At 41.8% G+C, this 25,198-nt stretch overlaps 1 protein-coding gene across 2 annotated transcripts in view; it reads left to right on the top strand.

Moving 5' to 3' along the window:
- Nucleotides 1-25,198, top strand: part of Slc35f4 (solute carrier family 35 member F4) — a 238,710-nt gene that overhangs the window by 163,018 nt on the left and 50,494 nt on the right. The gene's annotated exons all lie outside the window — the stretch shown is intronic.

Raw genomic sequence — 25,198 nt, 5'->3', positions numbered from 1 at the left:
GACTCCTGAACAATTGTGTAGAGGTGTTAGGCGTGTGTAACTTCATCCTGGCTCATATTCCCTGCGATGTCACAACAAGTCACTTACTCAACAGCTTCCATTACTGCTTCCAGAAGCTGCTGGATACAGTATCCTTTGATAACAAGAATAAGCATTTACGAGCCTCCTGGGAGGATTCTTCTAGATAAAGTCAATATTGTGATTGCCTGGCTTCCCTCTGAACAGCCTAAACCCTGACTCTAGAATTGAATCACTGACCAGCAGTCATATAAAATGTTAATTCCATAATTAAAGCAACATTTAGTGCTTTTACTGAAAGACAAAATTGCCCATTCTTCTCCTGTGTGTTTGGTTGCTGCTGAGTAGACTGTGTAATGTCGATGCTAATAGGGTAGAGTCTACCTGTTGCACAGTAAAGCTGTGGATTGAATGGGGTCTAGCAAAGGAATTTATGACACTTAGAGGAAGAGACTGAATCTCTGTAGTAATGAGAGTAGTTGCTGAGGGCTTCTCAGAGTTAAGGAAGACCGGCTAGGAATGGGAAAACAAAGAGCCATCTCCACCCTTAGACATGGAGTGATCAGTCCAGCAGTAGCTTTTAGGGAAAAGTTACTCTAATAAACATTAGAAGACAGTCACCAAATAGGAGTTGTTGACTCAGAGGAGCATAGGCACTGTCAATCAGGGCTCGGGTCCCCCTCTCCTATCACTGTCTCCCTCTGTGCCTCACATTAGCCAATCCCAGCTAGAAACTGGAAGGCAAGGGAGCCTGGGTCACAGAGTCCCCAGAAGTCATCTGTAGAGCACAGAAGGCAAAATAGAATAGAGGGTGAGTTTGGAGAGATAGTGAGGACTATCTTGCATAGCTGGCCAACTCTTTGAAGATGCCCTACCCTCTTTTTCCAAAGGACACCAGCTTGCTTCCAAATGCATAATAATTAATTTTCTATAGCCCCTCCGAAAGGGTGATTAGGGAGAGATCTGGGTCAGGGTGTCAGACTTCCCGTGTCCTGTGCAATGTTTACAACAAAGCTTTTGTTTGGAATGGCTTTGAAACCATGAATACACTTTGCAGACTACCACTGTATCATGTGACCTGTCCTCTATGTTGTTGTGGGGGACAGGGACCGGTTATTAAATGCCTTTGATTTTGTAATCCTGCATTCAAGGCTCAGAGAATGGTTGCCAGTTTGTAGTGATTTTACCTGAGGCCTTTTAAAAAAAAAAAAAAAAAAAAACCATTTGGTTGTGTTTTACAGTGCTGAGGATCCAACCCGGAAACCTTATATGTGAGAGGCAAGTGGTTTACATCTGGCTATATCTCCACCCTCTTGAACCTTTTTAGAATTCAGATTATTCAGTTTCATTCTTTCTGTGGTGAGTCAAAGCTTGCAGGGCAGGGCCCAGCAAATGCTATTCGCCAACCTTCCTGGAGAGTCTAGCATTTCCTGAAGCTTTCTGAAAGGGTGCTGATTCTGTGACATGGGTCCCATCACCAGCTGGTCTGTGTCCCTTGACTTTCTTCAGCTACCAGCCTGAGGTCCCAGGGCAAGTCTTACAGGACATTTTTCTAACCACAGTATGATTAGGATTGGTTCTTACTGGTTTGTTATTGATATAGTTATGTACTGGTTTAAGATGGTTTTGTTGGCACATTTAAAAATCCATAAAAAGGTAGATGAGAAACCAAAAAGTCAATAATGTTGAGTCATATGTCTGACTTCACCAGTTTCACTTGGGGAAATACACTGAGACAATATGTCCTGGAGATTCTAGCATTGTGGTTTGCAATCTGTGGGTCTTGACCCCTTTGGGGTTGCATATCAGATATTTACAATTTGTAAGAGTAGCAAAATTATAGTTATGAGTAGCAACAAGATAATTTTATGGTCGATAGTCACTACAACATGAGGAGCTGCATTAAAGGATGGCAGCATTGGGAAGCTTGAGAACCACTGCTGTAGAGCTTTCGTGGTCCATTAGGCATGAGGTACACACATGATAGATGCATCATAGGCAGTAGTGCAAGGCCTTGAGAGAAAAGGCTCCATCCAGTTCCTACTCAGTGTGTCCCCTTAGCCTGTGATCCTTATGACTACCTGTGCACCCCAGAAACCCTGATTCATTTGAAGATATTTTAAGTAGCAAGAATTTTAGCACCCACCATGGAAAAATCATTTCATTCTACAGACTTGAGACTTTAGAAATGAAGGGTCTGAAGGGGTACGCATAGGTTGATAAGCTCTGAAGTGGCCTTGATAAGATGATCTAACCAATTTAATTCTGGGTGGAACAATGTTTGTCTGAGTGCTGCAATGTCTGTCTACAGTGCAGCAGAAACTGAACAGTTCAAATTGGCAAGTATTGCCACAGTGGATGTACTGGATCTCCGGCACTATTTCCAGATTATTCACAGGCTTACAGCATGCAGCTACAAGTATTTATGATTACACATAGTTCCAGAGTCAGGAATCTAAGAATGTCTTATTTCTGTTGTTTGGGGTCCAAATCACTTAGGAGTTGGAGTTGGTGTCTGAGGGGCTTGACTAGGTTGCATGCTTACAGGAAGGCTGCTGTTTTTGCCTCATTGGTCTCTCCCTCATTGGGCTGCTCATAATATGGCAGCTGGTTTCTCAGAACAAGTATTCCAATAAAAAGTAACAGCAGCAAAGACAAGTCATTTCTAACTTCATCTTGAAAGTCACAGGCTATCCTTTGTACAGGTTCCATGAGTCATACAATACAGACGGAGCCTGGTATGCACACCAGGAGACAAGGCAGAGTTGCTGAATGATGATTCCCAGGACTCCAGCCTTCCCTGGCTTCTTTTAGCAGGAAGGGAAATCTTGCTGACCTCTGATTATTTGACAGCTCTATCTTTACTTCTCTGAATGTCTGTGTGTCTTTAACTCTCCCCATGTCCAAATGTGGGAGCAATAGGCTTATCCATTCATCATAAACATATATGGGTTTATCCCTTCATTCATAAACACATACGGGTATATCTGTTCATTCATAAACCTATATGGTTTATCTGTTCATTCATAAACACATATGGGCTTGCTAGTCACCATTCCAGAATCTGTTCTGGGCCTGTTGGTTTGTTTGCTGCTGCTGTTTTATTTTGTTTTGTTTTTTGTATGGGGGGCTGGGGTTGTCAGGAGGGCTATATCTGTGTTTTTAGGAACCATAGCACACTGAGTCAGGCTTCAACACATTTATCATTTCACTGAAGAAACCTGGCAGCCAGAGGCATGTACGGTTTTAAGCTCGACTTCACTTTAGGAATTGGTCAGAAGAGAATCAGGGTGGAATCTTTGCATTTTAAACTGAAGAGCGAAAGTAGCAGGAGGTCTGGGAACCCGAGAGATGCTTCTGCTGTCCCGTCTGCTGTCTTCTTGGTGCTACAGAAACGGCTTTGCTCTCCAGTTCTTTGTCAAGCATCTTAAACGTATGCAGACATGGGAAGAGATTTATTGTAGACCTAACAAATGCTCTGGTCATGGTGACAAGCACTGAATCAGAGTTGGTTCAACACAGATGTTTTCACTTGATAAAGAGGCACTTAAAATAATGAATTGGCACATTTGAAAGTGTACACACTTGGCACTGGTTTTATTAATGAGGTATCAGGAAAACAAATATTTCACAGTAAACCGTAGCAAATAGCTTCTCTAGGAAAAAAAACAGCATATTTTTCACTTCATAGTGAGGCTTTTATCCAAGACCCAACTGAGAGCCCTTGATGGATTTTATACTCTTATTGGGTGCCACCAAGTGACAACTGTGATCTTCATTTGGGAGAAAAATGATGTCTCCAGGGAGAAAAGCAACCTGCCTGGGTCTTCATAATCCTAATCCTAACATGTAGTTACATTTTATGGCTATTCTCATTTGATTCACAGAACTGTTCTGTGAATAGTGATAATTCTCAAGGCTCAGAGAAGTGAAGGGATTTCCTCAAAGTGGTACCGTAACTTTCTGTATTCATACCACAATGCTAAATACAGTCAGTGGAGAGCAGACAAGAAACCTTTTTGGTATCCACCTAACCTTAGGTTTCTTTCTTCAAGTATTTGAGAATGTTTAAATCTATTAATATTGTTGTGTTTACATAAATCACAGTGGTGGCCTGGTTCCTGTACTCGGAGGCTTCAGCCTGAAGGGAGAAAAGTCATCCAACCCCAAATCATAGCACGGATTTCCATAGTCACAGCTTCTCATGTGAGATGATACTGAGTCATTGTAGAGAAGAACCAGGGCCAGTGCAGATCCAGGATCTGGAAAAGGCTGTGTGTGTGTGTGTGTGTGTGTGTGTGTGTGTGTGTGTGTGTGTGTGGTGTGTGTGTGTGTGTGTGTGTGTGTGTGTGTTATTATGACTGTCTTTCCAGAAATGTGTTGGCTTCATATGGAATGCTTATAAACCTAAGGAAAGGACCCACAGTATGAGAGGGCTCTCAATTCTATTTCTTACTTGGCCACGTCAGAAAAATAGTCGATGCTGGAGAGTTGCACTCAACATATTCTAGCACAGGCAACATTCTCATAAAAGCCAGGTGGCAGTCACAAGTGGGAGTCTCTTGCCTCTTCCCTTCTCTTTTCTCACTTCCACAGAAAGATAGAAGGCAAAGGGCAAAGTGTAAGGCTGGCATGTATGGGGGAATCCAGGAAAGCAGGAAAAGGGAGAGGGGAAGGGAGAGGGGGAGAGAGAGGGAGATGGGGTGGGATATGGGGAGGCAGATGAGGAGGGAGATGGGGAGAGAGAAGGAGATGGGGAGAGAAGGGGAGAAGGGCAGAGAGAGGGAGGGATGGGGGGCAGGAGAGGGGAGAGATTGTTACTTGGGCTTATGCTTTGGTGTATTTTCTGTGTTTAAATTTGATTACAGATCTAAAGCCTTGCTGTCCCCAAGACCACACTCTGCCAGTAGGCCCCCAATAAGCTGCACATGTGCCATCCTAAGTACATCCTTCTTCAGCCACAAAGAACCTCAGGGCTGGTTCTCATATATTGAGACTGGGTTTTGCTGGAGCACTATATTTTCCAGCAATCCACCTGAGAGTTGTGATATGTGCACTGTCTTGTTTCCCTCCGTGGCTCTTGGCACAGTTGTCTGCCCTTCTTCAAAGAGGGCACCAAACTAGTTGATCAGCACACAATTCTAGAAGGGATCACTTATAGCTTGCTTCTTCACATTCTTAACAGAAAGGAAATAAATAGGGAGCTAATTCATTGTTGGTACAATGTTTGGATGCTGATTGACAGGATGACTCTTGATAGTAGAGACAGATATTTCTAGAACAGCTAGAGGGAAGCTCTGAAGAATCATAGAAGCCAGAACTTTAGTACTAGGGGACACCATAGAAAACAGAATTAAGAGGGATGGCACTCCTGAAGTGTCCTATGGTTTGGAGGCATTTGGGCATCCTATGTCTTTAAATAGGAGAATGCTAGAGGCTCTAAATCCTCCTTTGCTTCACTAGTTTCCTGTGATGCATTGAATTGTGTCTTCCAAGAACTCACATGCTAAAGTCCCAATTCCCAGAACCTTGGTACACAAGTTTGGAAGCAGGTTTTTTTTACATTTGTAAAAAGTTGAGATGAATGGAGCAGAGTGGGAGGAGAGTCATATAATCTAACTTGTACACTGTGAAAAGGGCAGGCCAGGGGGCATTTAGACAGGCATGACCTGTATAAATATGAAGGCAGAAATCAGAGGATACATCTATAAAAGCATCACAGATTTCCAACAAACTAAAAGAATATTGGGTAACTGTAGGCAGGATTCTTCACAGCTCTCAGAAGAAACCAATTCTATTGACACCTTGGTCTCAAAACTCCAGAATTGTGAAGTAATACATTTCTATTGTTGAAACCACTCAGCGGGCCTTTGCACGGTAGCTTGACAAAAGCTCTCCCTAGCCAGTTGTGCCCCCAGCTCTGAGACATGTGACCACCTCTGAAGAACCTCTTGTTGACAAATGGCAGCAGATAACAGCTGCTCTGTGTCATGATTTGTCAATATAAGAATTTTCAAGAACTTGGGCTACTCTTGAGGATGAAGCTAAACAATTTTATGTTCCCAGCAATTTCAAGAAATCAAAACTTGTGCTGATGGGAAGAAGTAAACCAAAGAGCCAGATATGAACAGTTCTGACAAGGGTGGTCACAGAGTTAACAGCAGGTGGTAACAGGACACATTTACTTCAGATATAAAGTGGGTGATGGTCCCCACTGATTGCAGGACCTTGGTTTTTTTAGTATGGGAGCTCTGCTTGCTCTTCGGAAATAGTATCCCTTTGTGATTTCTTCTCCCAATGAGACTTGACAGTTCTTATCACACTCGAGTAGCCTCACGTGCCTTGTTTTATGGGGCCCATCAGGTTATTGTGAGCACTCACAACAAGAATTCCACACCTTTTTTTCTTTGATGCTCCAGTACATTGAACATATAATTTATTTAATAGTAGCTGTAAAAAGCCTTTTAAAGTGGTCTTCATAAATGGCCTTGTGGCTTTAGTGAGATTGAACTTCCCAAGGAATATGTACCTGAGGTTTTATAATATAGCAAGAGTGTACAGCCCTCCTCTTGGAGTCTGAGGGGACTGACTGCCATGTAAAAGGAGATTAGTCCATGGAAGGGAAAATGGTTAGAGGAAAACAGTGCAGCAGAATCTTCCATGGCATGCCCCAGCCCTAAATACAAAGGAAATGGACTAGCTGGTTGAACCATTCTAGATTAAAATCATTCGCAAGATGAACTGCCCACCAACTGGTTCAATAACACAGATCTTTTCTCTCCTTCCATTTATAATCAGAGGTGGGACAGAGGAGGGATTATGTACATTGTAGTGTAAGTCAGTGTTTTTCCATCTCTGCACTACTGGCATTTTGTACAGGACAATTTTGGGGGGTGGGCTTACTGTCTCTTGTATCATGGGATATTTAGCAGCATCCCTAGATGCATACAGAAACACCCATCCCTTACATTTGCAACAACCAATGTCATCTACACGCATGGCTAGAAAGTCTCTAGAGGTAAACTTACCTCCTGCCAATCTGAACCAAGGAAGAAAGGTGCTTCAAAACCATTGGTGTTGCAGTCCTCCTGGAAAGGAATGAGGGTAACTGGGGTTAGATTTCAGTTACCACGAGGAGGCGCTTGCCTTAAATATGGCCCAGGAAACTGGTGGACCGACACAATGCTGGCAAGCCTGCTCATGGGGCAGCTTCTTATTTCTTGCTTCTGGTTTAGTAAGAGTCCTTAAAACATTAGAGCTTGCATAATACTATAGAAAAATTCTAGTCTTTTTTTTTTTTTTTTTTGGTTTTTTGAGACAGGGTTTCTCTGTAGTGTAGATGTAATGGTCTTGTTAAATAAGAAGCACAGAGCCAGCTGCAGAGTTAAAAACCAAGAGATTAGAGCAATAGCTGAGAGCCTTACCCTTTACTGCTTTTGCTGTCTTTCCTCTCCGCAAGAGACCTACTTTTGTGTGTCCTGTCTTTTTTTTATAGACTTTCTGTTCTGCTTTCTCATTGGTTGTAAACCCAGCCATATGACCTCCTCGTCACTGCCTGTTTGTACAGACCTCCAGGTCTTCTATGGTTGGTATTGAGATTAAAGGCATGTGTCTGCCATGCTAGCTGTGTCCTTGAACACACAGAGATCTACCTAGCTCTGCCTCCCAAGTGTTGGGATTAAAGGCGTGCACCACCACTGCCCAGCTTCTGCTATGGCTTGCTCTGACCCCAAGGCAACTTTATTAACATACAAATAAAATCACATTTCAATACAAATAAAATATCACTATATTTCCCCTTTTCTATTTTAATAAAAAGAAAAAAAGGAAAAAAGTTATAACTAATATAAGAAAAACTATATATAGAAGTACAATAACTATATATACCATATATACAAACAATAAATACCTAAACAATGTCTAGTCCATTTGCATTTGACAAATTCAGAGAAAATAATTCCATTATCTATCCTATTTTGGTAAGTCCAAAATGTACCTGATTCACTTTTTATCCTAACTTATATTACTAATGGAACTGTCTTATAACGTCTTTTAAATTTGTACATTTACAGCACTTAGTGAGTTTTTTTGAAATCCTTAACAAAGGTAATTATAACTATAACTAACTGATCTTCAACTCCCTCAGAGACCCAAGAAGGAAATAATACTACCTAATAAAAAATAAAAACAGGAAGTGCATGCAAGCAGCTTCCAAAAAAATGTGAGTTGACAGAAACAGCCAGCTGCCTGGACAGTCATTTGAGGTTTCTCCACAGTATTGGGGCATCATCTTCAGCCTATAGGCTTAGCGTACTCTTTTGTGAACTAGGATGTATAAAAGGTCAATAGTTTGACCTCACATTTGGTGAGAGCAGTCCATGTACCAGAAATACCTGAATTCCATTAGTGTCATGTCATGATTCAGGATTTTAAATTCTGGAAATTGTTGATTTTTTTTTTTTAATTTAGCTATCCATTTTTCTTGGCTGTGTATATGTGGCTTCGTCTCAGCATCCTGTTCTTCTCCACATCTCTCTAATTAAATGCCAGTCTACTATTGAGAGGAATGAGCTTAGTTATTCTCCAAGAATAACTGTTTTATCTGCTGTTTCATTGCACATCAGAAGCCATTGGCCCACTCTCTGTTCAGCTGCCTTCTTGCTTCTGGTTTAGTAAGAGTCCTTAAAACATTAGAGCTTACATAATGCTATAGAAAAATTCTAGTCTTTTTTTTTTTTTTTTTTTTTTTTTTTGGTTTTTCGAGACAGGGTTTCTCTGTAGCTTTGGAGGCTGTCCAGGAACTTGCTTTGTAGACCAGGCTAGCCTCAAACTCACAGAGATTCTCCTGCCTCTGCCTCCCAAGTGGTGGGATTACAGGCGTGCGCCACCACCGCCCAGCTCTAGTCTTTGTTGTTGTTGTTTGGCTTTTTTGTTGTTTTGTTTTGTTTTTTGAGACAGAGTTTCTCTGTGTAGCTTTGGAGCCTTTCCTGGATCTCGCTCTGTAGACCAGGCTGGCCTCGAAACTCACAAAGATCCACCTGCCTCTGCCTCCTGAGTGCTGGGGTTAAAGGCGTGTGCCACCACCACCACCACCCAGCCCCTAGTCTTTTTTTTTTTTTTTTACATATAATATATTATCTGCTGTTACGTGCATGGATATGATGTTAGCATCCCACTGGAGATTTAGGTTAGGGCTCAGAATTCACAGCAAATGGCTCCCTGTTTTCTACTCTTGACATTTTTCTCCCTCCAGGGAGTCTAAGGAGTCTGACACAGTCCAATGTGACAACCTGACTTACTTTTCACTTGAACTGAAGAAGCTTGCTCACCCACTGAGGCTTTCCTATTCTTGGACCATGGCTGACATGAAGCCACATTGAGCAGTCCATTACTGTCTCCACTCATGAGCCACCACCTGTTGACTGATGAGCATAAATCTCTCTCTTGTGTTTCGCTTGTTGCTGGCCCTCTTGGACCTGGGCTCTCAGAACTAGAGAACTGGAAGCAGTTGGCCCCCACATTCACACAGAGATACATTCCCCAGTCATAGCTACAGAATGGGTATAGAAGATGCCATCTACACCTGGTGCCTAGCCTAAGCCCCTCCCTTGGATTCTGAGGAGGGATGCTAGGCTCCTCATAGTCAAAGGGCCAATATGGGGTCTTCTTGCTGCCAAAGGCATCTCTGATCCCTTACATCCCTGCCTCCAGACATACATTGTATTTCTTACCCATCTCCTTAAGAAATGCTTCTGAACAAACTATCCACACTCATTGGTTTTGTTTTGTTTTGTTTTGTTTTGTTTTGTTTTGTTTTGTTTTTAGTAATTCATGCAAGGGGGTGTTATTTACTTTTAAATAAAGCAACAGAAGAGATCTAGTGTCTATTCTATGGAAATACCTGAAATATAATGCAATATAATGCAGGAGGAGAAGTATGGTCCATTTCTACCATCAACAAAATGCCATTATAGGCATGATAATCACCCCTCAATGATGCCCACATGCTAACCCATGAACCTGTGAGCACATTCCATTACATGGCAAATGGTACTTTCTAGATGTAAATGAATGAAGGATCTTGATTATTCTGGAATATGGGGGTCAGGGAGTGGAGGGTAGGGGAGAACCTGATCTAACCACAAGGTTTCTTCTAAGCAGGAGATAGAAGTCAGAGAAAGGGATATGTAAATGAAAGCAGGGAGGACATGTGGTCACAAACCAAAATATGCAAACAGTTTCTAAATTCTGAGAAAGCAAGGAAATACTTCCTAGAGCTTACAGGTGACAACTGCTGCCAGTCACAGACTTCTGACCAGCAGCACTGCAAGATGGGTTTATGTCATTTCAGCTCACTAAGTTTGAGCTATTTGTTACAGCAGCAAGAGGAAACTCACACAGGCACCCTCTCACGAACAAGGCCATTAAAGGGAGTAAGTGTAGCTGTGACACATGCAGGGAAAGGAAAAGGTCTGACATCCCCAGAGTTGCTGATTTACATTCAGTAGTCAGGAGGGCATCTGAAGTGTGGTCCTGAAGCTGTGACCTGAAGGATGGAGGAGGAGGTGGGACGCTTGAGCATCTGGGGAACAGACAGGAAAGTAAGTGACTAGAGCAGTGTAAGTGAGGGCTAGGGTTCACAGATTTAGCCAACAAAAATTCACCAAGGTAAATTTGAGTCTTAGCTTGTAGAAGTCCATCTCATACATACTGTGCCTGGACATGCAGTTGAGGCTGAAAGTGCAGATTTTGTTTTTCGGGGGAAAAATAAAGCAAATATGCTTTGTCCTTGATTTTTTAAAAGCTCAGCTTCTTCTGCCTTTTGAAAAGAAATTTAAAAGAATATGAAATTTAAGAATATAAAAATGTTTATATTCTTGACTGAAGACTACGAGAAGAACAGAGAATATTGTTCTAGGAAGGGGCTGAAGCAGGAAAGCAGCGGAGATGCCCTCTTCTCCTGGTGTTTGTACTGACAATTGACTCCCTCAGCATGGAGTCTGGACCTCAGGTTTGCCCTTTAAGGGGGCACTACTGATCTGCTACATATGGTTTCCAAGTTGAAACTCACTGTAAGCTATCAAATCTAAGACTTTAGACAGACTAACTGAGCATAGGGGAACTCACCTGTGGTCCCAGAACTTCCGAGGCTGTGGCAGGAGGCTCAGAAGTTTGGTGACATCCTAGACTACATAGCAAGTTCAAGGCTAGTATGGGCTTCATAGCTAGATCCTATCTTCAAAAAATACATCAGTATTTTATGTAAACAAAAAAATAATAGCAATAAATCATGGTACATAGTGTTTCCATGTTGTATTTGGACTTTTATTTGAGGTTTGTTTAAAAAAAGATCATGGAGGCTCATTTAGACATAAAAAGTTAACATCTGTCAGCCTTACAAACATGTGAAAAGTTAAATGCCTAAGTCATCCAAGTCATTCACCAGCTCACTTGGGGATGTCTGAGTTTTCCTTATTGTCACTTCCTCTGTGCTGTCATGAGTGATGAGAGTATTTCCACCTTTCAAGCAATGCTCCAGGATTACTGCATAATTTTTTGCAAGGCTGTTGGCATGAATAGTGCATTATATTTTGTTATACTCAACAGAAGGTATTGCCAAATCATAATGATACCTAGACAGTAGACTACCTCCAAATTTTATCCAGCACTGCCACAATAAGGGAACGGAGACCTCTAGGTAGAGATGGACTTAATTTTGAACACAGAATGGATAAGTAGAAATTGATATCCAAGGGGTTGGGGAGGAGCTGGAGGTGGGAAATCTCTAAGAGTAAATCTCTGAGTAATTTCTGCTGAAGTGAGCTGATGGAACTCAGGCTGAAAGCAGGCCATAGTGATCAGACACCAGGTGGGGATGGTGGAGGATGAAGAGTTCCAATCTGTGGTGGTCAGATATGGAGAATGACTGGTACATGCTGAAAGAACCTGGGTGGTTCCCTGTTAAAACAGAATTTTACCAAGAAGTGCAGACAAGCTCAGGGGGAAGTTCAGGAGCGTTGACTAAAATCTAGCCAGGCAGAATCCTTGTCAGTGTTAATGAGAACTTTCAGACAGCATGCACAATGCTCTTTGCTTGCTCACATGGTCCTTAAATGATGGGCAGACTCAAGGAGACATCAAAGGATTAAAATTGTCGGGTAATGCTACTAGGAACTGAAACATTCTCAATGACATTGTCATGAACCCTACAATGGCCCCATGGCTGACAGGATTCTGAGATCATTAATTCTACAATAAAGATTGATTTGGAAGGTATTAGAGCATGAGGGGAAAAATCTACATCTTATGAAATATGGTTGTCACCATTATTAGGGTGCTCTTACATATTCTAAACATCTTGAATATTGCAGAAAAAATTGAAATGACTTAAGAACATTTGTGTGAAACCAGCCCCCAAAGAGGGGATCAATTTTTGCCAACATTCAGTCTGCAGTGCCTTTGTGACCAACGGTAAAAGTTAAGCAAAGAAAGAAATGATGATGTTTAGCTGGGGTTATTTCACCCTTAAAAGTGGCTCTATTGCTATTTTATTTATTAATGAACAACTATGGGACCAACTAGTAAGATGAAACTAAGCAATTAAGCTCCACTGAAGTGCTAGGGTCAGGAAGTCCAGATATGCAGACATCCCAGGAACTGCATTTGTGTCAAGGCAATGGATATGTATTTATAGATTTGGGCTGATTATGAAATCTTCAATGGTATGCCCAAAGAAGATAGTCTTTAATAACTCCAAAATAATGGCTCTTAAGAAAACAGAGGCCGGGCGGTGGTGGCACACGCCTTTAATCCCAGCACTCGGGAGGCAGAGCCAGGCAGATCTCTGTGAGTTCGAGGCCAGCCTGGGCTACCAAGTGAGTTCCAGGAAAGGAGCAAAGCTATACAGAGAAACCCTGTCTCGAAAAACAAACAAAAGAAAAGAAAAAAAGAAAAGAAAAGAAAACAGAGGCTCATGTACATAAAAGTTGCCTATGCATCTCTTAATAAATTTTTATTACATTTATTTAGGGTTTATGGGGTGGAGGATGGAGAGAGAGATAGAGAGAATGAGAGTGTGTGTGGGTTCATGGCATGCATGTGGAGGTCAGAGGACAACTTTTGGTAGTTGGTTCTCTCTTCCATGTGCGTGCCATTGATAGAAATCACATTGTCAATCTTAGCAGCAAGCGCCTTTACTCAATGAACCATCTTGACTGCCCTTATCCATCGCTTTGAAGGCTGCTTTATCCCTCTGTGAGTCTAGACAAGTGAATGTTTCTCATTTCCAAGATGTCCATGAAAACTGATAAACTGTTGTCTATCAACATGGAAGCTCCTGTTCTGCAAAATGGCTAAACTGTTAGAACTTTGAAGATAAAATTTTGCTCTATCTGAATTAAATTTTATTTTCATTTTTCCATAGAGTAGTGGTATTTTTCTTTCTTTCTTTTTTTTTTTTCCATTTTTCAAGACTGGGTTTCTCTGTGTAACTTTGCACCTTTTCCTGGAACTCACTCTGTATCCCAGGCTGGCCTTGAACTCATAGAGATCCGCCTGCCTCTGCCTCCTGAGTGCTGGGATTAAAGGCATGTGCCACCACTGCCCGGCAGAATATTGGTATTTTAAAATCATAGCATGAATTATTTTTTTAATATTTCTAATTTTACCCATTTGGGAAATTTGGAGGGCTTACTTACTGAGTTTTATTAACACAGGCCACAAGGTTATAACTGACTAGTTATTACACAACTTCAGCTAGAAAAAACATACCTAGATCTTTGTTATTTTGGGAGTGTCTTGTTTTAATTGCTTCTGGCTGGCTGGGGTTACCCAGCCTACACTCTCATCTAAAGTATGAGGAAGAGGTCCAGAGAAATTGGACTCACCCAGTGGTCAAGGTGTCTGGGTCTTTCCTGAGTCATGTCTAGTGGCTTCTGTAAGATTTTCAGTGAGACAGAGAGCATGAAATCACCAATTGATTTTTAAAGTTATCTCTATTTTTTTCTTTTTTTAAACTGAAAATAGATTCTTTTCTAATACATTATATCCTGATTATCATTTCCCCTCCATCTACTCCTCCCAGTTCCTTCCCACCTCCCTTCCCTTCCTCTCCCTTCTGGAACTACTCCCTTTCTGTAGGCTTCTAAGATATAACAACAAAACATGACAAAATAAAATATTATAAGATGAAGAAAAAATTTTCATATCAAAGTTGGACATGGCAACCCAACAGGAGAAAAAGAGTCCCAAGAGCAGGCAACAGTCAAGAGACCCACTCATTATCATAGTTAGGAGTCCCATAAAAATACTAAGCTAATATCTATACTATGTACACAGAGGACCTGGTATATATCCAAGTAGACCCTATGCTTGCTGCTTAAATCTCTGTGAGCTCATATGCACCTTGCTTAGTTGATTCAGAGGGCCTTGTTCTGGTGTCCTCCATCTTCTCTGGTCTTACAATCTTTCCACTTCCTCTTCTATGAAATTCCCTGAGCTCTGAGTGGAGATATTTGATAGAGGCCTCCAGTTTGGACTCTCTTTCCACATAATGTCCGGCTGTGGATCTCTGCATCTGTTCCCATATGTTGCCAGAGAATGACTCTGATGATGACTGGATAAGGCACTGATATAAGAGTATAATTCTTTTTAAAACCAGTAATGTTTGGTTTTACCATAGGTCACTATGCTATTTAGTCTCCTGTTCTTCGTTATCCAAGCAGTGTCAGGTATGGGTTCCTTCTGGTGGAGTAGGCCTTAAGTCAAATCAGACATTGGTTGGCTACTCCCACAAGTTCTATACTACCATTATCCTAACATATTTTGCAGGCAGGACAGATTGTAGGTCAAAGGTTTTGTGGTTGTGTTGGTGTCTAGATTTCTTTTTTGGTACCTTCTGCAACAAAGAGACTAGAATGTAAGGGTAAAGGCTCCATGTAGCTCCAGCTTGACTTCTCTATGCATTGTGTGGGTACTGTCCTTGGCAATGGAGACCCTCTTTGTTGTACCATCAGCCTAGATTATTTGGAGATTTCCCAGGGACCCCCTTCATCAACAACTCAATTGCATGCAACCCAGTCCCTCCACTGGAAGCCTTGCCTGGCTACAAGAGATGGCCAGTTCAGACTCCATATTCCCCATTACTAGGAGCCCTCATTAGGATCACCTTCATGGATTCCAGGAAGTTTGCACTGTGTTTGGTTTCCAGATCACCCCCCAAGTGCCCCCTCCCCAATTCCAGCTGCCCCCACTGTCTCCCTCCATCCCATACCCCCCACCCAACCTGATCCCTTTTTCTCCCTTCCCCACTTGCCCCCAGTCCACTTGGAAAATCTATTTCTCCTTCCCAGGGAGATACATGCTTTCCCCCTAGAGCCCTCTTTTTCACCAAAGCTCTCTGGGTCTATGAATGGTAGCTTGGTTATCATCTATTTAACAGCTAATACCCACTGTGAAGACTATATTTTAGCTCCTTTATCACAATTTTTAAGGATTGTCTTCAATAGCTTTCTGTCTGAACTGTTTCTTGGGATGGGGGAGGGGAGGTGTTTCACAGATGCCTTCAATATCTCTCATTCTCAGTTGTGAGTCTGCAGCCATAGATACCACTGCAAAAGAAGCTTCCTTGCCCATGGCAGCCAGTGGCAGCAAGGACCATAGACTTCTACATGGTTTCCAGTGGAAGCATATGTCATGGACATTGACACAGTTTCACAGACATCAACCTAGTCCCTGATGCCAGCACAGATCACAGACATCAACATGGTCTCAGGCAGCAGGACAGATCCCTTGCAGCTTCTAATATCCTTTATTTGTTCTGTATGTTTAATGTTTTGATTATTTTGTGACAAGGGGAATTTATTTTCTGGTCCAGTCTATTTGGTGTTCTATAAGCTTCTTCAACCTTGATAGGCATCTCCTTCTTTAGGTTAGGTAAATTTTCTTCTACGATTTTGTTGAAAATGTTTTCTGTCCCTGTTTTTGGCCCCTTGTTTGACCTGGGATTCTTCTCCTTCATCTATCCATATTATTCTTAGATTTAGTCTTTTCAGAGTGTCCCGGATTTCCTGGATGTGTTGTGTCAGGAAATTTTAGAATCAACATTTTTTTCGTTTGACCGATGTATCCATTCCTTCTATTTCATCTTCAGTGCCTGAGATTATCTCTTCCATCTACTGTATTCTGTTGGTGAAGCTTGTCTCTGTAGTTCCTCTTTGGATTTCTAAATTTTTCTTTTTCAGAATTACCTGTTTGTGTTTTCTTTATTGCTTCTCTTTCCATTTCCAGGCTTTGAACAATTTTATTCATTTCCTTCAACTGTTTATTCTTGGCTTTCTTTAAGGGATTTTATTCATTTTGTCCAACTATTTGTTTGAGTTTTCCTGGCTTTCTTTAAGAGACTTATTTGTTTCCTCTTTAAAGACCTCTATAATCTTCATCATAGGTATTTTTCTTATGCTTCAGCTTTGTTGGAATGTTCAGAGCCTGCTGTGGTAGGATAGCGAAGCTCTAGTTAAGACATTACCCTGGCTGTTATTGATTGTGTTCTTACACTTGAGTCTAGGCATCTGGGTTTGGGGTGATCATAGTTCTAGGTACTGATTTCTGGTTTTGTCATTGGGTGGGTGTTTTGTTCCTTGGTTTTTGTTTCTTCTCTGGATTTTCAGGGAGTTGTGATGGCTATGTGTTTCCTGTTTTACTGGCCTGCTCAGCTGGTGTGTTCACAGGGAATGCCTGCTGGTATTGAATGTTGGGATACAGCAACAAGTGGGGAGGGGGGTGTCAGGAGTGAATGGTCTGTGGAATCTTCAAGAGATATGGGCAGAGGAAAAGGGAGGCTGCAGCTGGTGTTCTGTTGCAGGGCTCAGGACTAGACTATGTGATTGGGTCTGGGGACAGAGAGAGAAGGTCTGCAGACAGCATATCTGGTTTGCTGGCAGGCCAGTCATCTCTCCTTTAAATCAGTATGTGTATGATCATCTTTCCTCTGAGAAAGTCATTAAAATGCAGCTAGTGAATCGACTATTGACCAGAAAAGGTCTCACCTCTCATGACTGATCATCATTGCTTCTTCTTTATGCTTGCTGTATTTGTTTATATAAAATCTGTTTTTCTGTAACATGGTATTGATTTTCAGTTCTTATGATTACACCTTCTAGTATGAAAAAATTAGTTGATGAAAAGACCAAAGAAACATTGGTACCCAAACCCAAATCCCATTTACCAATCCATTCTTAAGTCAGCCAATCCAACTGTCTGTACATCATAAATTTCTTGTTATCTCAACTATCTGTCTTCAATCAGTTCTGTGTCAGTTCTATTCTTATTTTAATATTATTTTGGTTAATTCCTTTCCTGTATCAGATGGCCCTTTTGAAGAACTGAAGAAAAATCTTTCTCTAGACAATCTTCTAATAAAGATAGCATGCAAAACCCAAATTTATGGGGATTGTATTATCCAACATGATGTATCAGGGTTATGTGATTTTTTATACCTGCTATATAACGTTATTTGTTTACTTAACATCTCTGAATCTTAATCTTCCTCTTCATAAATAAGAATAATGTTTTACTGAGTGAAAAGCAAAAAATAAATTGGCTTTTTGTGTCTTTGAAATGGAATTTGTCACATGTACAAAGTTGTTACTGGAATTGGTTAGGTGTCAGAGACTAATACTGAAATAAACAGTAGAATTACTCTGACTCATAATTCAAGAGGCAGAAAATGCTTAAGTCTACAGCTGATTCCTGTGTATCTGTGTGTTTTCTTGGCTTGAAACTGTCTGACATTCAAACCCTCCACCCCCGCCCCCAAGAGCTGGAGGTATTTTGTATTTAGTTTTACTTGGCATGAGGTCTAGATGGACAGGGTAGATTCTTTGCTGTTTCATCATCTGCTCAGTGGGATTTACAGAATTTGAGCTGCCATGCTGGTGGAATACTGTGAACTTGTGATATTGAGGGCAAATAGATCCATCTGGAACATGTATTTGGGCTAGGAGGATGGCTTGATGTTTAAGGATGAGGACATGTGTTTGGAATTAGCAGCACTCAAGTGAAAATCTTGAAGTGGTTATTATGAGGGTCAGTTATTTATTTGTTTGTTTGTTTTGTCAGCTTTACATGAAGGCTGCGGCCATCCAGGAAGAGGAAAACTCAACTGAGAAAACAGCTTCATAAGACTGATGTAGGCAAGTCTGTAGGGGCATTTTCTTGATTAATGATTAATGTGGGAGAAAATGGTGCCAGCCCTGAACAGATGATTCTGGAAGGTATAGGAATGCAAATTGGTGAGCAGTGTTCCTCCATAGCCTCTGCTTCAGTCCCTGCCTCCAGATCCCTCCACTTAGTTCCTGCCCAGTCTCTGTAAGACTGTGACCTGGGCTCAAACAAACCCTTTGCTCCCAAGTTGATTTTGGTCAATATTTTCTTCATTGCAGCAACAGAAAGCAAGCTAATAGAGCATGTATGTTCTTGTAAGCCCCATCGTGTTATAGAGAGTGAAGACAGAGGAGCCTGGGGTTTGCTTCTAGCCAGCCTCACTCTAGGTTCACTAAGAAACCCCATCTCACAGGAGTAATGCAGAAAGTGATAAAGCACACACCTGACATCTTCCTCTGTGTGTGCACCTTGCACACTGCATGCGTGTACCACACATCACTGTTGTGTGAAGGACAGAGAATGATCTACAATAGCCATACTTTGGGTTTTGAAAGAATGAGTTTATTAAGTATATTTCAAACCAAAGTCAAAGAGTAATGAGAGCGAGGGAGGGGGAGGGGAGGAGGGGAGAGGAGAAAGAGTGGGGTAAGCAAAGTGTAATCAAATCAGGTGCTCAAAATAGCCAGCAGAAATGAAGTGGGGAAGTCCCTGTAAGGCAGCCAGCTAGAGTTCCCTATGGAGAAAGTCCTGGACAGAGCAGAGTGCCCCCTTGGGGGAGGCTTCTAAGAACAAATGGCAGCCAATAGAGGTGACATCATCAAATTGGGTTCTCATAACATCAAGCAGACACCAAGTGGGAAAGTTTCTGGAGGTAAGATAAAAGCCAGCAGACCGCCAGAGGTCCCAGTTGAATTTTCTCTCCATGTCTGAGCCTCCCATTGCTAAAATCCCTGTTTCTCTTTCCCTCTAAGGGCACTTTTGTATTGTGGGACAAACAGTATTAACCTCTGTGGGAATGGCTCTCACCAGCTGATCTCTTCCCTTACTGTGACAAAGTGGGAGGGGGTAGTTCATGCTCAGACACGGTCTTGGAGAAAACCTGAAGACACACACGCTAGGCTGTAAAATGAGTTGGATTTGGGAGGCAACCCTGCTTCCAAAGCCACCTTCTCAGTGAGCTCAAAGTACACATGATGATTTACCAATATGATGACCATCACAACCACACACACACACACAAACATACAACATACACACATACATACAAACACGCGCACGCACACACAAACATACAACATACACATACACACATACATACAAACATGCATACACATACACACAAACATACAACATATACATACACACATACATACAAACATGCATACACACACACACACACACACACACACACACACACACACACGCACGTGCCCGCACACGCATACAGCTAGAAGAGTTCCCTCAAGAGAATCCTTAAGTAGAGATCTTAGGAGAAGGACTTGAACCCTCCCTCTTCTCATGTGCCTGTCTTTCTGGACTAGGGACTTGATGATTTATTGTGAGATGTAAGATGTAAGTTGTCATGGTCAAAGGAAGGGAGGTATTATGAGGAGAGACTTTAAAATGGGGCGGGAGGGTTGACTTTGAGGAAACTCGGGTCTAAAGGAAACTCCAGTTCCCTAACCTTCAAAGAGTAGTCCAGATATCTAGACACAAGCTCAAGCTGGACAATAGAAGGATTTCTGGAGAAAAGCCAGAATTCCTCAAGAATTTGTGAAGCCAGCTCCCATCTGAACAAAAGGAGTCATTTCTCTTACCTCTGACAAAAGGGACACATGGCTCTCCAGTTAACATATACCTGTGGCACCTATCAGCATCAAGATCCATGCTAGCCTCCAGGCTCCCTCAGTCCCTCTCACAGTACTTGTTAGATATTTCAATGTGCCTAAAAAGCCTCCTGGCCCTTTCCTGGCCCCAGCTATTCACCCTTCTTGTAGCAGATAGTCTCACTGTTCTCAGCTTCTGCTGCCTCTTCTCTCTCTCATCTCTATCCTCTTCTGGCCTCCCCTCTGTCACAGTTAGTCCTGGCCATGTCCAGTCTGCTGTCCATGTTCAGTCCAGTTCTGTTCCTCTCTGCTCTGGACTCTTTCAGATGCCTCTGGCTGTTCTCTCATACTGCAATAAAACCTTCACATACCACAGAGCAGTCATGTTGTCAGTTTACACAGTGAGATGATACCTCACATCCCCATGATGTTAATGGTCACCATCAGCAAGAAGGCATTTCCTAGGAATCTGTGGGTTAATCAGCTGTCTTCCCCTTGTTGCTCCAGAACATCAGAAAACCAAGTTTCCTGAAGCAGGGGGCTTGAGGGTAGTCAGTCTTCATAGTAGGCAGTTGTCATCTATAGACACTTGTCCTCCACTTCATCTCTAATAAATGATATAGCCCCTCATCAAGAAGGCAATCATGTTCCTGGAATAATTTTCATATGCATTATAACAACTTCAAAGTGAAAACATATCTCAAAACATACTTATTTCTGATGCCAATAAAACAAATAAATGTGTAATTTGATTGGCTAGGTGCCCTATGCCCCTTTGTTTTCCTGAGCTGAAAAAATGAATGTACATGATGAAGCCACATGAAGCTATATAGCACCACATTGATCTCAAGCCAAAAAAAAAAAAAAATGCCTTATTAACATGAATGCAGAAGAGATGGAGACATCTCCGTGTCTCTTATTTCTTTGGATGTGTGTGTGTGTGCAAAAGGGAATGAGAAAAATGGTCTCAGAAAAGAAAAATGAAAAGCATGATTGTCTGTGTCATTAATGAGGCAAGATGGTGATGTGAGGCTCTCTCCTTATCTCCTATCAAGTCACATTCTGTGTAAGCAACTGAGCCTTCTGATACAGATAATGAGCCTTTTTTTTTTTTCTAATTGTCTTCTAAATGCTGGCAATAGCTGATTGGGTCAAATGTCCCCATCACTAGCCTACTTTTTTGTGGGGCCATTGAAATGGTAGTATTGTCTTTATTTACAAATGACAATTCCCTAACTCAAATACGTACCACATATAAAGGGAATTTATTGCTCCATGAAACTAACAAGTCCAGGGGGACCTGTTGACATTGGTAAAGCTTAACACAAATTCACATACAATAAGGGCTCTGCCTCTCCATCTTCTGGGCAAGGGCAATTCTGCCATCATGCTTGCATTCTACTGATACAAGCAAACCTGAAAATTAAACAGTGCCATTCACAAGGATTTCACCAAAGTCCCAGGGCTAGCTCTTACTGGTTTAACTAGAACTTTATGAGATAAAAATACAGAACGGTACTTCAAGCTGAAGAGTGAGCCCATCCCTAACTGGGAGGGATGGCTTTAGAAGCCATACAGTAAAACGGGGCAAGAGCTTCTCTTTGGAAAGCGTATCTGTGATCCAGAAGAAAGCGTTTGGTGAAGACAAGAGGAAAATTTGTTCCCTCCAATCACCTGCCTTTCTTTGCAGTAGACTGACTCTTGACTTAATCTCAATTGACTCCAAAGCACTGACCCAGCTGGCCTCCTGCCCTCATCTCTTCAGGAAGTGTTTGAAATGATGTCCATGTTATTAAACCAGTCATTTAGGATATGCTAAATGGTGTAATCTACTGGTGGTAAGTCCTTTAGGAGGTGACTTTTAGCCTTTCGATCAATTAGCTCAGAAGACTGATGCTGCTTTGAGTTCAGTGGTCTTAGCAAAAACCCTCCTCGGAGAAGATCACATTTCCTTTATTTATACATCTGCATGTGTTTCTACATAAACTGCATGGGATTGCAGGCTCTTTATACATTCATATTTTTCTTATGCAGATTAAAGTCAAATTTTCCTTTATTTCTTATCTCTTCATTTTTCACATACCTGCCACCAAATGCTGAGATATAGCCCAAGACTGCACATAAAACCCAGTATTTCTACAGTCTTCATTTGTGTTATTTGTGAAGTTGTCTCTAGAGTCTATGGGGTTAGGAGACAGAGAACCTGGCAACATGTTTCCATACCTGGGGGAAAATATCATGTTAACATGTCTTCTTCTATAGCACCAAGGCGTGCAAATTCCAGAAGAGGGGAAGTCAATCTTCGTGTGTGCTCTCTGACCATGTAAGTCGATCGTTAAGAACCTTTCACCTCATAAATTATAGACCTGAATAAAAATAATTATAGAATAGTAATAAAGTTATATGAAAATGAAATAAAGTAAGAATCCAATGAACCAGTCTCTGGACTAGACTTTTCCAGCCCCAACACTGTGGATTTAGGGAAATTCCCTGTGTACACAGCTGAGTTTCCTTGGCTATAATGTAGACATAACGTAAACCTTGTAGTTATTTCACAGGGATGGTGACAGTTAGAATTAGTGGCTATAAAGTGCTACGGAGAGTTCCCAGCAGTTGCCCACACCACAGGCTGGTGAAGGTACCCCCAACCCTATTCCCACCCTCTACATGGCCATATTTCCTCTTGTGGCAATCATCATCATGAGTGAGATCCCTTTGAAGACCTCCAGGCAGGTCTCTCATGGGTCTCTAGCACATACCCTGGTCACCAAGAGAGATACTTGCTTCCAGTACTACTGTTTACTCTCTGCTAACCCACAGGGCTATCTTAGAAATGAATTCTGCCTATGAAGTTCTCCTTGAGATACTCATCCCAAGAGCAGTTATGAACTTGAAACTTCAATGGGCGCACAGCAAATGACCATTTGCTGTACCTTCATCTTCACTGAGACCACAGGGAGGTGAGGAAGTGGTAGTTTGACACAGAAGTGACTTCCCTTTCTTTACAGTGTGATTAGAGAGCGTGTTCTGACTTTCAGGTCTGAGGAACATACATACTTTGAACTACTGTTCTCTGCTTCTGGCATTTCATTCAGAACTGAAGGAACAGGAGTCCAGTTTTAGGATCCTGTGTTAGGAGCTCTTATTGGCACCAGCATCTATCCTTTGGGAAAAGAAGCTTTAGAGTTGGAAATGCAAAGACAGTTTCAGAGCTCAGGTTTACTGTTTCTTCACAAGCCACTTGGTCTCTCTGAGCTGGGATTCCCTCATCAGTAAACTAAATCAATACCGCTTGCTCTGTCCAAGGACCCATGGGATGATACATTCACTAGCTTCTTATGTAAATGAAAAACATTTTACATGTGATGAATTAGGGGACAACTCTCCTTGATTACAGCCTTATACTTTTTTTTGTCTGCTTGTGGTGTGGTTTACAAATGCCAGCTTGTACTATGCATTTTGTCAGTAGATATAATTGTCTGGAAAATTAAGCACTTAGAGCCACTTTATATAATGTGAAAAATAATGGTGGGCTCAACTAATCCGGTGGTTCATTAAAGATCTAGTCATCTTGGAGATTTATAAGGTTATCAAACTTTATAAGCAAATAATAAAAAAGAATGTTCAGTTAATTTTGAACCAAATAAACAACAAATAATTTTTATATAAATCTAACCTGCATGTTCCAGAAAGTTTTCTCTGGCAACTCTGGGAATATTTGTCAGTAGACTGTGAGCAGAAATCATCCAGCTGACTTCTTACTTGATATTTTCTGATCCTAAAACAACATCTGATCCCACAGAAAATGCTTATCATAGGATTCTGAGATAAAAGAATTATTAGATTATTTATTTGGAAAACAGTAAAATGAATAATTGCTTCTATCAGTTCCTTTGAGGTTTGTTTGTTTGTTTGTTTGTCTGTTTTGATCTGTAAGCAAAAGTAATAGTGGTCACCATCTCACTTATTAATGGGTGAGTGATGTGAGATGGACTTCAGGAGCCATCTTCCTGAGCTGTTGAGTTTTCTGCACATGTGCTGTAGACACCACTAGGAACAAAGGGGCAGAAAACCGAGGGGCTAGGAGCATCACTCAGTGGTAGGATGCTCTCCTGGAAGGCATGAGGCCATGGATTGCATGCTTGGGACTGCAAGTGAGAGAGAGAGAGACAGAGAGACACACATAGAGAGACAGACAGACAGAGAGACAGAGAGACAGACAGAGAGACACAGACAGAGAAAGAGAGACTGAGAGACTGGTAAGTAGGTCTTTAAATGTGTTAGTGCAATCTACGCGTGTAGCTGACCCGCTCCCTGGTAAGCATTTCCTGCGAGCTGTTCCCATTTGCACCTGGAGGGGTCAGCATTTGGCCTTAAGCAAGCAGCAGGGACGAGAACTGCATCTCACTTCTGCTTTCTTTTTTTTTTTTCTGTCTTTTTTTATTAAGAAAGTTTTTATTCACTTTACATACCAATCACAGATCCCCTTCTCTTTCCTCCTCCCACCCAACCAGCCTTCTCCACCCACCCACCCACCCCCCATTCCCTCCTACAAGAAGGTAAGGTCTCCCATTGGGGAGTCAGCAGAGCTTGGTACATTCAGTAGAGGCAGGTCCAAGCCCATCCCCCTGCCTCAAATCTGTACAAGCCCCTACCATACGTAGTGGGCTCCAAAAAGCCTGCTCGTCTACCAGGGATAAATCCTGATCTTACTGCCAGGGGACCCCTTAAACAGACCAAACTACACAACTGTCTCACTTATGCAGAGGGCCTAGTCCAGTCCTCTGGAGGCTCCACGGCTGTTGGTCTAAAGTTCACGAGTTCTCACTAGTTTGGTTTGGTTGTCTCTGTAGGTTTCCCCATCATGATCCTGATGCCTCTTGCTCATAGAATCTCTCTTCCCTCTGTCACTTCTGCTTTCTTAACATCTTAGGCTACACAGGCTCAGGGCAGTTTTCTTGAAGCATTTGCTACAGTCACGTGAGATCTAGACTAGTACATCGGTAACAAGATCCTGCAGGGAAGGAAAAGTTGTCTTACTTCTCCTGGCATGGCCAGGATGCTCTGAGTTGGGGCACCACCTTTCCTGGCTTTACTCACTTTTGCACAGACTGGAATTACCAAGTACCTAAAGTCTGCGCTGGTATAGTTGCACACATTAGCATAAATTCTCTGATGCAGTTTCTAGAATT

The sequence above is a fragment of the Onychomys torridus genome, chromosome 9 (assembly GCF_903995425.1).
Source record: "Onychomys torridus chromosome 9, mOncTor1.1, whole genome shotgun sequence".
Lineage (NCBI taxonomy): Eukaryota > Metazoa > Chordata > Mammalia > Rodentia > Cricetidae > Onychomys > Onychomys torridus.
This window is presented reverse-complemented; position numbering and strand designations above follow the sequence as displayed.